General features: G+C 39.3%; 1 protein-coding gene across 1 annotated transcript in view; it reads right to left on the reverse strand.

Annotated features, from left to right (window-relative positions):
- TLN2 (talin 2) overlaps positions 1-3621 on the reverse strand; it is a 222685-nt gene extending 219064 nt beyond the window's left edge. The window contains exons 1-3 of the mRNA XM_084531652.1: positions 3488-3621; positions 3221-3304; positions 1962-2107 (exon numbers count right to left, since the gene is read on the reverse strand). The gene's annotated coding sequence lies outside the window, so the exon portion shown is untranslated. The remainder of the gene's footprint in view (positions 1-1961; positions 2108-3220; positions 3305-3487) is intronic.
- Between the last annotated feature and the right edge of the window lie 10288 nt (positions 3622-13909).

Below are 13909 nucleotides of genomic sequence, written 5' to 3' on the forward strand. Positions count from 1 at the left end.
GTGGTAGTAGCGGTAATGACTATCTTCCCTTGTGTGACTGGAGACAAAGTTCACCATCTCCTCTTTAATTTCCATCAGTCCCTCTTCCTCTGATACCATACAGCCTTCTACATCTGCCTCAGTGTGCCTCTTCTCCTTTCCCATTTCATTACGTGAGGGTTATCTGAAGAGGCTGGACATTTCAGCTGTGGGCTGTATGCAGGAAAGCAGTAATCTGAAGTTGTTCTGTGCCATCTGTGTATGTAGACTTAAGTGGATAAATTGGGCTGAGTAACCTGAATATTACGCTATTTTCACCTATCACATTGTATAGACCATGAGACAAACAGAAAGCAGCATGGGTTTCTATAGGTCTCCCAGGAAAACTTAGCTATGAAAATACAATAAAATAAAAGAAGCAGCAACAGAAATCTAGGCCTATTGAATGGAGGATTGGGCCTTGAAACAAAACATGTAATATCTCAGAGTATATTGTTCTCTTGGAAACAATTTTTTAAAAGACCTAAATGGAAGATTGTTTTCTAGGAGATACATCATAAGGAAAGCTGGGGATCAGCCCCAATTGGATTAATTTTTAATGACGGGAGCATTTGGGGCTATGTAAAACTACTGGATTGTCACGTAAGTGCCCCATGTTGCCCTGGTAACTGATGTTGAAGATGTGTGTAACAATCATTTGCTTTGGAAAGAGTTGGCAACGCACTGCAACATGACTTGTTGGCAATGCTCTTATACACTGAGTAGTGGTAGGTGCTAGGAGATTTCTGATAGCTACATAAATACGGCTCAACCCATACAGGTCCATGCTACCAAAATTTCTGTAAACCACAAAAGACAGGAGAGGTAAGAAGATGCAAACGGAGAGTAGAGAAACACAGAACATCATGCAAAAAGACACCTGCAGGTTTCTTGCACAACAAGTCGACTTCCAACTCACAGAAATATAAACATTAACAAAATCCCCTACATAGGGGATCCCTCAGGTATATGAAGCACAAAACATTTAACAAGGAAACCGTTGATATTAGAGTACATCTTAAAACATAATTGTTATCCTCTTCATTTAATGAAATATTACACCCCATTGGAACAAGTAGTCCATGCAATAGCAAGTTTAAGGAAATAAAATTAGGCCTCTTTATATCTCCCATGAATTTAAAAGAGTTCTAGGAAAAAAAAAAAAAAAAAAGCAGGGCCATAGTACTGACAGGCTAACTTCGCATGGAGAAAAGCTGATGGAGTTGCTGGTTCACTATGTGCCTTTACTAAATGTTTCTTTCGCCACCCACTTTCTGAGCCTCCCCTCTAAACTGCCACCCACAATTATTTTGCATATCTGTGACTGATAAATGTAGCAGAACCCTACTCTGTACATGTGAGTGGGAAGCATGCATCCAGGCTCTGCATCCCTGCTCAGTGTGCATGGAATAGGTTGATTCATCACTTATGATGCCGCTGAAGAAGTCCAGGCACCAGTGCATTATCATGATTAATTTAACAAAGCTAACTTAGAAATGACACCAGAAGCAATACCTAATGGCATGTTGTTTCACTCTTAAAAGTAACATCTAATATATACTTACAAGGAAGAACAAGGGGATGAAAGTGTGTTTTTCTGACTGATGAAATGTGAGGCTGAATACATGTATTTCTGACTTTTCCTACATTAGCATGTAATTGCTCAGGTGTTGTGTCAGCTGCTCAAGGCAGCTTCAGTCTTCAAAGCAGAGGCAAACAGATTCCCCCACGCGAGATCAGTGATTGAACATCAGTGTAATGCTTATGAAGGTAGCTTATTCACAGGCCCACAGCAGTTCCAGACATTGCCGAGCCAGGCTGTCAGCTACACCAGGCTTATTTGGGATGTTTTAGAGTTAACTGCTGCATCAGACATAGGCAGTAGTGTCCCTCCTCCATGTGCACCCTGGTCAAATGCATTGAAGAACATTTTGCAAACATACCTCTATGTGCCTCTCAGCCAGGGAACTCCATGACACTTCTTGGTGCAGTTTGACTGAGGTTCTTGAGGGAAGTCTGACAGTTAGGTTCAGCAGCCCCACAGTTAACACATTTCCCAGGCTGCATCAAAACTGTTGTACCATCAGACCTGCCACGTAAACAAATGAACTTGTTATAAAAATGCTTTTAACCTGTAATTTAATGTTTTTTTGGGGGAAAGTGCCAAATCTGCATTTCACATAAACAGATATATGAGTCATTACAGCGAGTGTGTTTATTGTACATGGCAGTTCTTTCCAAAACACACATGTTTAAACAGATGGCTTATGTTGACTATTAATGCAGTTCCTGCAATTAAGTTCAGTCTGAACAAAGTAGACAGAGACTGACATTCTATTGACATCAAAGCCAGTGTATTACATCTTCCCCTTATGAATGTTCAAATTCAGATCTGCTACTACAGCCTTACTGAAATGTCAACTGTGATAAGTCACGATGTAAATGAAGAGGAGAGATAAGGTAGCTGGCATCTTGCTAATTTACTTTTTGACTGGTATTTACTACATGCATATTCATGCTGGTATGTTTTAATGGTGAAAGTCCACGTTTGAGCAAATTACTGTAAAAAAACAGAGCAGTAGGGTTAAATTTGGCTCTCCATATCTATAGGTGTGGTGGGCTCAAAGCACAGGCAAACTAGTTTTTACTGGACAGACAGCCCAAGAGCAACAGGGTGGTGGTGTGCTCTGCTGGCTGTACTGCCAACTGAAGCAGCTACATGGCCCACAAATGATTGTCACAGAATCACAGAATCATCTAGGTTGGAAGAGACCTTCAAGATCACCTAGTCAAACCTCTGACCTAACACTAACAAGTCCTCCACTAAACGATATCTCTAAGTGCTACATCTAAATGGCTTTTAAAGACCTCCAGGGTCCTCCATTATGGTCCTGCAAGCAAAGCAGCTGTGCCAGAAAATAGAAATGGCCATACCTGGTCAAACTCAAAGCTATTCCAACACAATATTGTGTTGATGGAGGACATTGCAGTAGGGGCTGGCTAAGAAGGAATATGAGAGCAGCTCAGATGAAATGGCCCAGATGACACAGCTTAGGCTGCTTCAGGTCTTCCTGAACTGCAGCCTGTCTCCTTGTATTTAATAGTGCCTAACAGGTTTCTCCTCTATGAATTTGTTGCAGAGGTTTTGGAATCAATGTAAACATACAGCATTCACAATTTCCTGTAGCAAAGTGTTTCATACCTTAGCTGCATATTACATGGAAGAAATGCCTCCCCTTCTTCTGAACTTGCTATTAACTTCATTTAACAATCTGCAGGTCTTGCACTGGAAGAAACAGTAAACAATTGTTCCTTACTCACTGCCTCCTGTGATTTTTTTGTAAATCTATTCTATCATTTGTTGTGTTTTCCAGGCTGAGAAACTCTATACTATTTCTGGTATGGAAGGAGTTTCATACCTTTCTTTATCACTTTTTCTCTATTATCTGATCAGTATTTTTTTGCATACCTATCTTATTTATTCTCAGATAAACTTGTGCAGCAGGTAGTGCTTTGGCCCTGCAGCTGGAGTCTCACAGTTGCATTTCATGAAGGGCATCTCCATCTTTATGTGACCTGTTCAGGAGATGCTAGTTGTAGCTTCTGAAACAACATAGATGAACGAGTTTGGCTCGGCTTAGTGAAGTAGAGAAGCTGTTTAACACAGCTTAACAAGCATGTCGTATCTGTTAAGTGCTGCTTACCTTTTCCTCCTTCCTTGGTACTCTCCCAAACCAAATTTCATCTCCTGCTTCTTCCTCTATTATATTCTTCTTCACTTAAATTTAGTAGTGAAAAAAAAAAAACACATGCATTTCAGACATGCCTCTGGATGGAGATGCTTTAAATGCCTTTTCATATTCAGTAGTAACTTCCTAAATAGGCATGCATGGGAAAAGCTCAGTTACAGCACAAAAGCTGTGTAGTAGTTGGGCTACTTTGGCTTCTGCTCTAGCAGGGCCTGTGACACAAGTTCTTGGAAGATCTCCAAGTGTCACAGCATGATGCTGGACAAGGATGAAGCTGAAGCAGAACAAGGTCCCTTTTATCGAAAAGTCTGGCACATCTTCAGCATTACAGGGCTGGCGCTGCACAGTGGAACACTGCCTCCCTGCTGAAATACCACCAGCTGTTGAAGAAGAGAGCTCATTTTCAGTCACACAAATGCAAATAGCCAGAGAGCAACATTCAACAATCTAATTAAGGCTGAACAAGAGGAGAAACGTGATACCTTACAACCTAGAAAACAATTAATCATCCCTCTTTGAGTGGTCATTGTTGGAAGTAAAACAAAAACAGCAAACAAATAAAACAAACAAGAAACAAAAAATAGGCAAACCCCAAAACGCAGAGACACACAGAAGAAACCCCACAACATTTCTGGGAAAGCCCTAGGAAAACTATTTCAGGAACAACATACTTTACTTAAATTTCTTCCAGTTTGTTTTTGACCAGCTTTAACAGGATTCACAAGACAAGAATAAAAGGGAAAATATATATCTCCAATTATACAAAGTCTATGAGCTTTCATTTCAGTGTATATGCAATAATAAATGTGAACTTCACAGAGTTACTATTTCAGCACTCCATGGTAGTATTAGGAGAAAAAAACCTTGCATAGAAACCTTTCAGTGAAATAGCCTGGCTGTAGTAGATTTACCCTCTAAAAATTTACAGTTAATGTTTCAGTTGACACAAAGCTCCAGGAAGGAAGTTTTAGACCCAAAGGGAAGAGCACCCTGGGTGCTTTTCCAGTAAGGGGTAACTACAGCAACCACCAGGCATGGCTATTAGTTCTTTACAGAAAGAGAAGTAAACTTAAGTTGTGCTGCAGCTAGATTAAATATTTGTGAAGCTCATTTAATGTCCTTTCAACAAGTGAACGTATAATGGTCTAAACAGCTGTAATAATAATGCGAAAACGTAACCTACGAAAATAGAGTCTTTTTATAACTTTCCTTGAAAAATGGCTTCAGAGCAGGAAAGGTAATGTACTGGTACCAGAAACATTAGGAAGCTGATTACAAGTGTATCTCCTCACTTAGTTGCTCAGGTTGCTTGACACTTCCTGTCATAAGAGCGGGATTTCAGTCATGTAACTTTGCCAAACTCTAAGTGTTTAGCCTTAAGTTTTCTAGCCTGTATGCTTAGCCCAGGCTACCATTTAGTGAGACACACTGATAAAAAGGCACAGCCTAATGACCAGTCTTAGGAATGAGACCTTGTTTTTTGATTCTTGCCACCAAAGGCTTGGGAAAATGGTTCAAATACAGCATTGGCATGGCTCTTGTAGCAGGCTCTCAATGCTCTTGTGCAAGTTAGAAAGCCTTGATAAATTGTAACTTGCACACAGTCCATGCAGACTTAGATCTTAGTTGCCAAAAGCTCAGTATGTCTTGTCTGGCTTGTGCATGCCTGACAAAACTACGTTTTGCTATTTTGATAAAGCTGGACGTGCATGAACTCTGCAGAGCCATTAAGCTTGATTCAGTCCCTGGATACAAGCAGAGTCAGACTTCCCACAACAAAGCTATTCTGGCTCCAGCACAGAGCTCGTCTTTTCAGAAATTGCATTGATTCTCCTGCAGGATGTGTAAGAAGGAGGAGGAGTGAAGGCCAAGGGGAGGGAGGGAGGCTGATGGGTTGCCCTGGGGAGGTGGGAGGACATGACAGCCCCTGCAGGAGTGGCTGATGATAGTGGTATGCTGATTGTGGCTGGGAGGACCAGTTCATCTGGCCAAAGAGTCAGCAGGAAAACAGCTGAAAGAACTGGGGCTTGGAGAAGACAAAAGGAGAGGAGGAGCAGGGCAGAGAGCCAAACTGGGACATGAGGAAAAGCAAGGGAGATTTGGGAAGGACCACAGCTGCAGTGGTCCAGGCAAGGGAAGGGAACGAATGAAACAGTAGTAGTTTTTCAAGCAGCAAAAACAGTTTATCGATTTTGAGGATAAAAAATTCAAGGTCGATAGTTTTTTTTTTTTTTTTTTTTTTTTTTTTTTTTTTTTTTTAAATGTGTGTTTTCTGAAAGTTAATTTCTAAAACAAACTATTTCAAAAGAATAATATCAACCATTCCAACCGTAGTGAGAAACATCCAGGTCTTTTCTGGGACAGAAGTTTCCCATGCTATTCTGAAGGATGTTGGTGTTAGCAAAGAATGTCTGCAGGCAACACACACTCATTTAGTTTCTCAAATCCAATTTACGGACAAAAGAGAGGGGAAAATGATTAAATTATGACTGCTAGTAGTCCTTGAATTTTACCTCCTACTATGTTAAGCAAATGATATGATTGTGCTGATGCCTTTTTTTTTTTTTTTTTTTTTTTTTTTTTTCAGATTCCTGTCTCTAAGCTTATTGGCATTTCCTCATGCCATGAAAAGGTAAAACTAATTTACTGAGAGATTATAGAGCAGTTAATTTATGTTGGTTTAGGCAATGATTCAGCTTCTGTCTGACATGAAACATCAATCTCTGTTTCCCTTTGGCTTGTGGATAGATGTGACTAACTTAACATAGCCACACAGGTAAGTTAAGGAGTCTTATGGATAAAGCAAGGAAATAAGAGTGCTGCTCCTTGAAAAGCAGAATTACACTTCAGCAGCTACCACTTTAACCTTCTAACTGCTGACCATTGGCAGCATTCCTGAGCTGTGCTTCCATGTCCTGTAATGCCAGCTATGAGGAGGGAGTAACTTGCTGCTAGTGGCCTTGATAAACCATAAAGCTTAATATTCAGATGGAAAGAGATGTGAATGGTGTGGTTTTGTTTGTTTGTTTACCTCAATATTTTCTACAAGTGAACAGCTTTTGCTTTTTCTATCTAGAGGCAATCTACCTGTGTGTAACAAAGCACTAACAGGGCCTTGAAGATGATCAGAGGGCTGGAGCACCTCTCCTATGAAGAAAGGCTCAGAGAGCTGGGGATGTTCAGCCTAAAGAAAAGAAGGCTCTGGGGTGACCTCATTGCAGCTTTTCAATACATAAAGGGGGCTTACAAAAATGATGGAGAGCAACCTTTTGCTCAGTCAGGTAATGACAGTACAGGGTGAATGGTTTTAAACTAAAAGAGGGTAAATTTAGATTAGAGGTTAGGAGGAGATTCTTCACTCGGAGCGTGGTGAGGCACTGGAGCAGGTTGCCCAGAGAAGCTGTGAATGCCCCATCCCTGGAGGTGTTCAAGACCAGGATGGACAAGGCCCTGGGCAACCTGATCTAATGGGTGGCATCCCTACCTATGGCAGGGGGGTTGGAACTAGATGATCTTTAAAGTCCCTTCCAACCCGAGCCATTCTCTGATTCTATGATTCTTCCTTGCTTAAATGCTGAACATGTCATTTCTCCTGTCATTCAGAGAAAGACATCTCATCCGGCAGCCTCTCCATGCTGGTGTTTTTGGCATACTGGTGGTGTCCTCCTCTTTCTCTTGGTCACTTTGTTTGGGCATATTTTACCACACAGAGGCGCTGCAAGCAGGATATAAACACCTTCAAGGTACAAAGCAATTATGAGTTGTCCTATGCACACAGGCAATAGGCTTGCACTAACAAGTTCCCAGACTGAAGAAGCTGGCTCAATGTTGTGTTGGCCCAGAATTAAGAGCCCATAACTGAGACTAGGTATTACTGCACAGAAATAATTTCAGAACATCATTAGTGAAAGCCGAAATTAACCCTCTCAATTGTCTAAACTTGAGACAACCCTGCTTATCAGGGTCTAAAAAAATATTTGGTACTAGACTGTCTCTGCTTGCATTAGCAAAAGAGTTACTTTTAAGGACCTTTCAGGAAATGCAGGTCCAGCAATCCTAATGCAGCAGAAACAGAAAGTCTTCATGACTGAAACTTTGGGACAAACCTGAGCACACAGTGAAGGGAAGGCAATCAGAGCACAATATGACAAACCTGTCATATGTTGATGAAGATGTAAGACAAGTCTGTGACACAAAACCAAAACTGAAGTTCTTATATGTAACAGTACATCTGGCACTTGTGGGCATCCTTCTACATTGAACACATGTAAAAATATCTTATTTTAAGACTTATCTCATCAGTCATGCCACTTAAAAATCTTATTCATTGATTAGTCCAAACGTGTCTTTTTAAAGGAACTTATTCCTTTCACAGCAGTTGCATGTCTCTTACCAATTGCCAGTGAAATACAGTTCCTGCCAAGCACCAGGATAAGAGGAACATTCAGAAATTGCATTTATGTTATGAATTACATCACGTTGCTATGCACCTGAACCATTCAGGAAGTACTCCCCTTCTTTCAAAAAGCCTTTGATCTGCTTCCTGGGAGAAGAAACAATTTTTAATCTTACTTGGTGACAGAAAAAGACTTTTTTACATTTTTAATTCAAGTTAATAAAAAAGCATGACAATTTATCTGATATCTCCAGGGAAATTTATGTCTGTATCAGGTGTACAACACTGACAAGATCAATAGAGAAAAAAATTGCTAACACATTCAGAAACACCGGATATGTAGACCTGGTTGTTGAGCAGTCACATTTTTGCAGATTTTTAGGTGTTGCCCTACTATAAAATTTGTCTAGAGCCTCGTTTTTTGGATAGGTATGCTCCTCAACTTCACCCATGGTCAATCTCTGACAGCTGGCAGCATTGGACTCTCCAGCTCTTCTCCCTCCATAGCACTTGTGAACGGGTGTGAAGAAAAACCGTATCCTTATCACCCTTCCATTTGCTAGACTAATCCAGACATGCTCTTTTATTCTTCTCCGGTAAGATATGATCATGTCTCCTCTGATCATACTATCAGATAAATTCATCTTTTTTGATAAGAGGTGGCTTTCTCTAATAAAGGCCTTTGTTTTTAAAAGTCCTAATTTGTGTTACATGAGGTACCTGTAAAGGGCTACAAAGGCATAGTCTAGTTCTGTGTGCTTTTTCTGATTTTATTGTTTTAAATAGATAAGTAAATATTAACATCACAGAAGCACATTACATAGACTCAACTACTATGAACTTAAAATGAACAATATTATAATCAAACCAAAACGGCTACCGAGATTAGATCAGTGTGTGACCGATTATATTGGCTTAGCTCACTAGTTTATGAAATCATAAAGCTAGTACAGTGTGTAATCACAGTGTGTGTCCAACAAAGAGAAGAATTGCTATGTGTTAATTTTGCATCAGGTGATTGAAAGAGGAGTTGTTTCCTGCTGGTAAAGACCTACCAGTAATAGAGGGCTTTAACAACCTGGGGATTACTAGTGCCAGGATTCATGGAACAAAGAACATTGCCTGAAAGATAAAGCCTGTTTAGATAATCTTGAGGAACTACAGAGATCTAAGCAGGCCTTCTGTAGTTTTCTGCTTCAACGCTTTCTCCTTAAAATTTCATTGCATTTGTGGAGCTATTGTTTACTCTTCTTAATTATTACCTGCCTTTACCCACGTGAACACAAAGCTTGCAAAGGGTTTTGCAATGAGGTCAGTTTCTGGACCAGCCTTAAGACTAACAACAGTGTGTTAACACAGCCTACATTCAGATGTCTCTTTTTTGGTCTCAATTTAAACAACAGGGGTTCATTTTTCTGTGAATGATGAGTTCCTATACAAACCAGCACTGTCTGATCTTCCTTGTACATTATTGCACTGGATGACAGTAAAGTTATTTGTGCACTCCGGACACGAACTGAGTGAATCAGTACTTTTCAACTGGGAAATCTTTAGACATGAGTCCCATTCAGAACTGACCTTGATCACCCTATGCCAAGGAAAAAACCTTACAAAGGATCCATCTGTCTTTTAAAATGCATAATCACCTGTTATATAATGAGAATCCACATGACTGGAAACATTTTTTTTTTTTTTGGAGAACATACAATAACTTACATGCCAAATCTATTTTTCAAGGAAATAGTTCTTCTGCATCCACCCAAATTTTACAATTTCTGGGTAATCTGAATGCTCATTATCTTTGGTAAAACAAACAAACAAGCAAAAAACCACTAAATTGATTTCTTAAAATGTTGGAATTGTGTCTGAGTTGCCAACTCTTATCTTTACAGTATGTAAAAAGGTTGTATTTTGGAATTTGATCTACTTTAGTTCACAAACTAGCATTGGACAGTTAAATATTCTCAGTACTTCTCAAATGTTCAGTAAAAAGAGTTTTTCAAACTATCTCATAAGTAAAAAATGGTGTTTTTTATACAGTGTAATTGTATTAATTATTAAAGACAAATTGGAAAAAAAAAGTTTTCTGATCACAACCTGACAAACACATTCAAGACTGAGCTGGCTGATACAGTTATTAATTATAATATGCTTTTATACTTTCCTGACTACACCAATTCCCAGAAATATTGTAAGTGGTGCTTCTGACCACAGTTTAACTCCCCAGTAAACATACCCATCTGCTCAGTGTTTTCCTTCCTGCCTAACTTTTACCTCAGTGGTAAAAGCAGCTGACTGAGGGCATTAGGTAAGAAATACGACTGCTCTTACAGACTGTCTTGTTATAGTGATATTGGAAATCAGGTGATGTTAGTTCTAACAGATGATACCTATGTTGACAAATGCCAACTAGAGTTCAGGGATTTGGGTGACGGGAAGCTTCAGTGCTTACCACCTTTAGTACCTAAGTGCTAAGGAAGCCTTTTTATCTGCTTCTGGAGAGCTCTATCCTGGAGACAGATAAAATTTAAAATGGTGTTTCTCAGAATTGTAAATGCTTGAAGTAGGTAAAATTTGATGTAGTTATGAGCAAAACTGTCATGTTATGGAAAAGGTTAGGACTCCACTTATTTCAAATATTTTCTTATTCTCAGAAGTAGCATCATCTTCAAATTTGATTATTTTAATGGCAAAGGTGTACATACAGCACACATGAAGTTTAGGATAGTGTAAGGAACTTTCTAAACTTTGGTGGGTTGCCTCTTATGCTGCTGACAAATTTCAGAGGTAGGATGGTGGCAAAATTCAACTCATGAAAGCTTTGTATATCATACCTGGTCTGCACTTTGGACGTAAAATCTGAGGCTCCCATTTTTACCCCTGGGAATTTTCTGCTAGCAATTATCAGTTTCACAGGTCCAACAGCCTCTACAGGGAATGAGACTTATTGCAGATCAGACAATTGCAATACCACAGTTCTGGTTTGTGTGTTACTCCTGTGCAGTTACGCCAAAATACCGAATGCAGAACCTGTTCTGCTAGTTGCCATAAAGGCAAGCGCTTGAATCATAACTCTTCTTGTAAAGTGAAAGTGGACAATGTGTGTTATGTGGTCAATCACACACTACTTACATGTGGCCAGCTTGGTTTTAAGCAGAGCACACTGCTTCCTGCAGCAGTTTGCCAGCTCAAGAATTCAACTTTGCTTAGAGGCCATGTGTCTCCATGCTGACTCCGGCTTCTCTGTGAGAGAGCACAAAATATTCTTCAAGCAAATAAAAAGCTTAGTTCAGTTCAGAGGATCAGAAGATGTCTTACATGTTTGTTAGTCTTCAGTTTTTACAGTGAGGGTTGGCTGTTCTATTCTTACTAATCTCTTCCCATTTAATGGGACTTTTGGAACTAGCCTGTTTTTGGAACTAGCCAGTGTCTAATTTAAATCCAGCTTAGATCTTCATCTGTGCATTTTAGAGGAAATAATATAATTTTTTAGAAGTTTGAAATGAGAATGACTGTCTAATTCCCAGACTTGCAAGAGAAATGTTTATTGTTGGGGAAAATACATAGATACCTAACCAGGACATTATTTGGTATTATATAAAGGCAAATAGGAGCTGAACAAGGTCAATATTGGGAGACAGACTAAAAGATATTTGTGCTGGACACTACTCCTTCAGAGGTTTCACCTGGAGGAAAAACATTTAGTTTGATATTTTAAATGACTTTTAACCTGAGATGTAAATAGTAAATGTTTGAATGTGACAGGTTTTTGATCTAGCTGTGGAATTCAGATGGATCCCTGTACTCATGCAGTTAGCCTGTCTACATGACTAGGATTTGGTATAAAGTGTAGGGAGACAGGGCTTTTGATGTGCGTCTGCAGTTCAGAATTGCTATTTTGAATTCTTAAAATGCGTAAGCCAGAAGATTTGTCATTCAAATAGTCTAGATCACCTCATTGATTTCTACAGACTCCTGCAGCACAGCATATGAGTGCTTAATTCATGTACATGTTTAATATTTAACAGAGTGCTTCTGCGTTACAGTAACAACAGGGGAAAAAAAAAAGTACATATGGTTTGCTGCTGTCAAAAATAAAGACCTAGAAGAAAAACAAGCAGTGGCTGTTCATTTCTTTCTCATCTGCCAAGTACTACCTTTCACCTAAAAAAAATAAATCTGGAAAAGTAGTTGCTATGTTGTTATTTTTATTAGGTATTGTTGCATAGCTTTTACTTCCTTTTGATAAGGGACAGCTTGAAATACCTACAACAACTTACAATTCAATTCCTATCCACAACCTTGAACCTTTCTAAGTCACGTATGTTGACTGTTCAGAGGGTTAATGGCTCCAAGAGAAAGGCAAGCTTATGAAATAAGGCTAAATCTATAAATAGCTTGATTATTGAATGCTGGTGCTTAGGGCTGCGGAATATGTGGTAATTGAAGAGTTTGTGTTTCCCAATATTTTCTACAAATAATTAACAAATTATATAGACCAGGTCAGGCTGCCTTTGCTGCTTCCTAAGCAGGATGCAGGAGACTGTGGGTGCAATTTGTTAAGAGGTCAGGAAGAGTAGAATACAGAATTGTCAAAAATAAACATGAATCAGATTTAGCTAAATAACTTGGTTCTTTTTAATTTTTTTCCTCTTCTTATGGAAAGCTTTTTATTGACATCATAATGAAGGGCAAGGAAAAGTAAGTTGCACTGATTTGTAGGAGAGGCGTAAGAAATGTGGAGCCATTCTGCTGAAAAGGACAAAGACAGGAACAGACTGGTATCGTTATTTCCCTGGGCTTCCTTTGGCCCTGGTGATGTGGTTTGATGAAGTCACATAATAAAGAGGAAAAATGACAGCTAACTTTCTCCCATGCCAGAGGATGGACTCCAGCTGTTAATGTGGAGGAGCAGAGGCTGCTGTGCATATGGACTTGGTCTCTTTGGGACCTCTGAAGCAGAGCTCAGGGAGATTCTGCCTTTTGGGATGCTCTTTCTTTTTCTCATAGCAAACACTGGGATCAGTGGTGAGCACCCAGGTTTGCACTGTTGTATTTAATAAATAGACTCTGTACAGCCTGAGGACTGCTGATTCATAGCACATCGATCTGTCTAGTCTATATCATTGTCTGATGCTTCCTGAATAATCAATTACTGGTGTTGGTCATACCATTCTGCTTTGGTTTATCTGCAAATTTCATAAGTATCCAGTTTGTTCTGGGATTTTATCTCTCCCTATTATTAAATGTAAAGCATATTGGACATCAGCAGCTATCCATGAAAAACAATCATTATTGTGATTGATTTCTCCATCCATGTAATTTCTCTTTGAACATTACCTGTTACAATCTCAACTTCAGCCACTTTATACATATATGTGTACTTGTCCTCTATTTTAATACAATTTTTAAAAAATAATTCAGAATTTTTAAAAGAATAACTAAACATCAAATAAGATTTTTAAAATAGTGATTTGCCATTGGGCACTGTACAAAATGCATTGCTTAAATCTTCTTAGATTAGATCTACCAAATTCTTCTGGTCTGTGGACCTAGTTATCCTGTCAAAGAAAGACAGCAACTGGTGTGACACGATCTGCTTTTCATAAATCTGTGTTGCAAATTATTCCAGCCTGGTGACTCAGGCTTAATTTCTTTGGGTATCTACACAAGATCCTCCGTTTAGAGTATTCTCCCTAGCTCCCATCCACTCTGATCCTGAGCCAAAGTTGTCTTCTTATCTAGG

This window comes from Aythya ferina, assembly GCF_964211825.1.
Source record: "Aythya ferina genome assembly, chromosome: 11".
NCBI classification, from domain to species: Eukaryota; Metazoa; Chordata; class Aves; order Anseriformes; family Anatidae; genus Aythya; species Aythya ferina.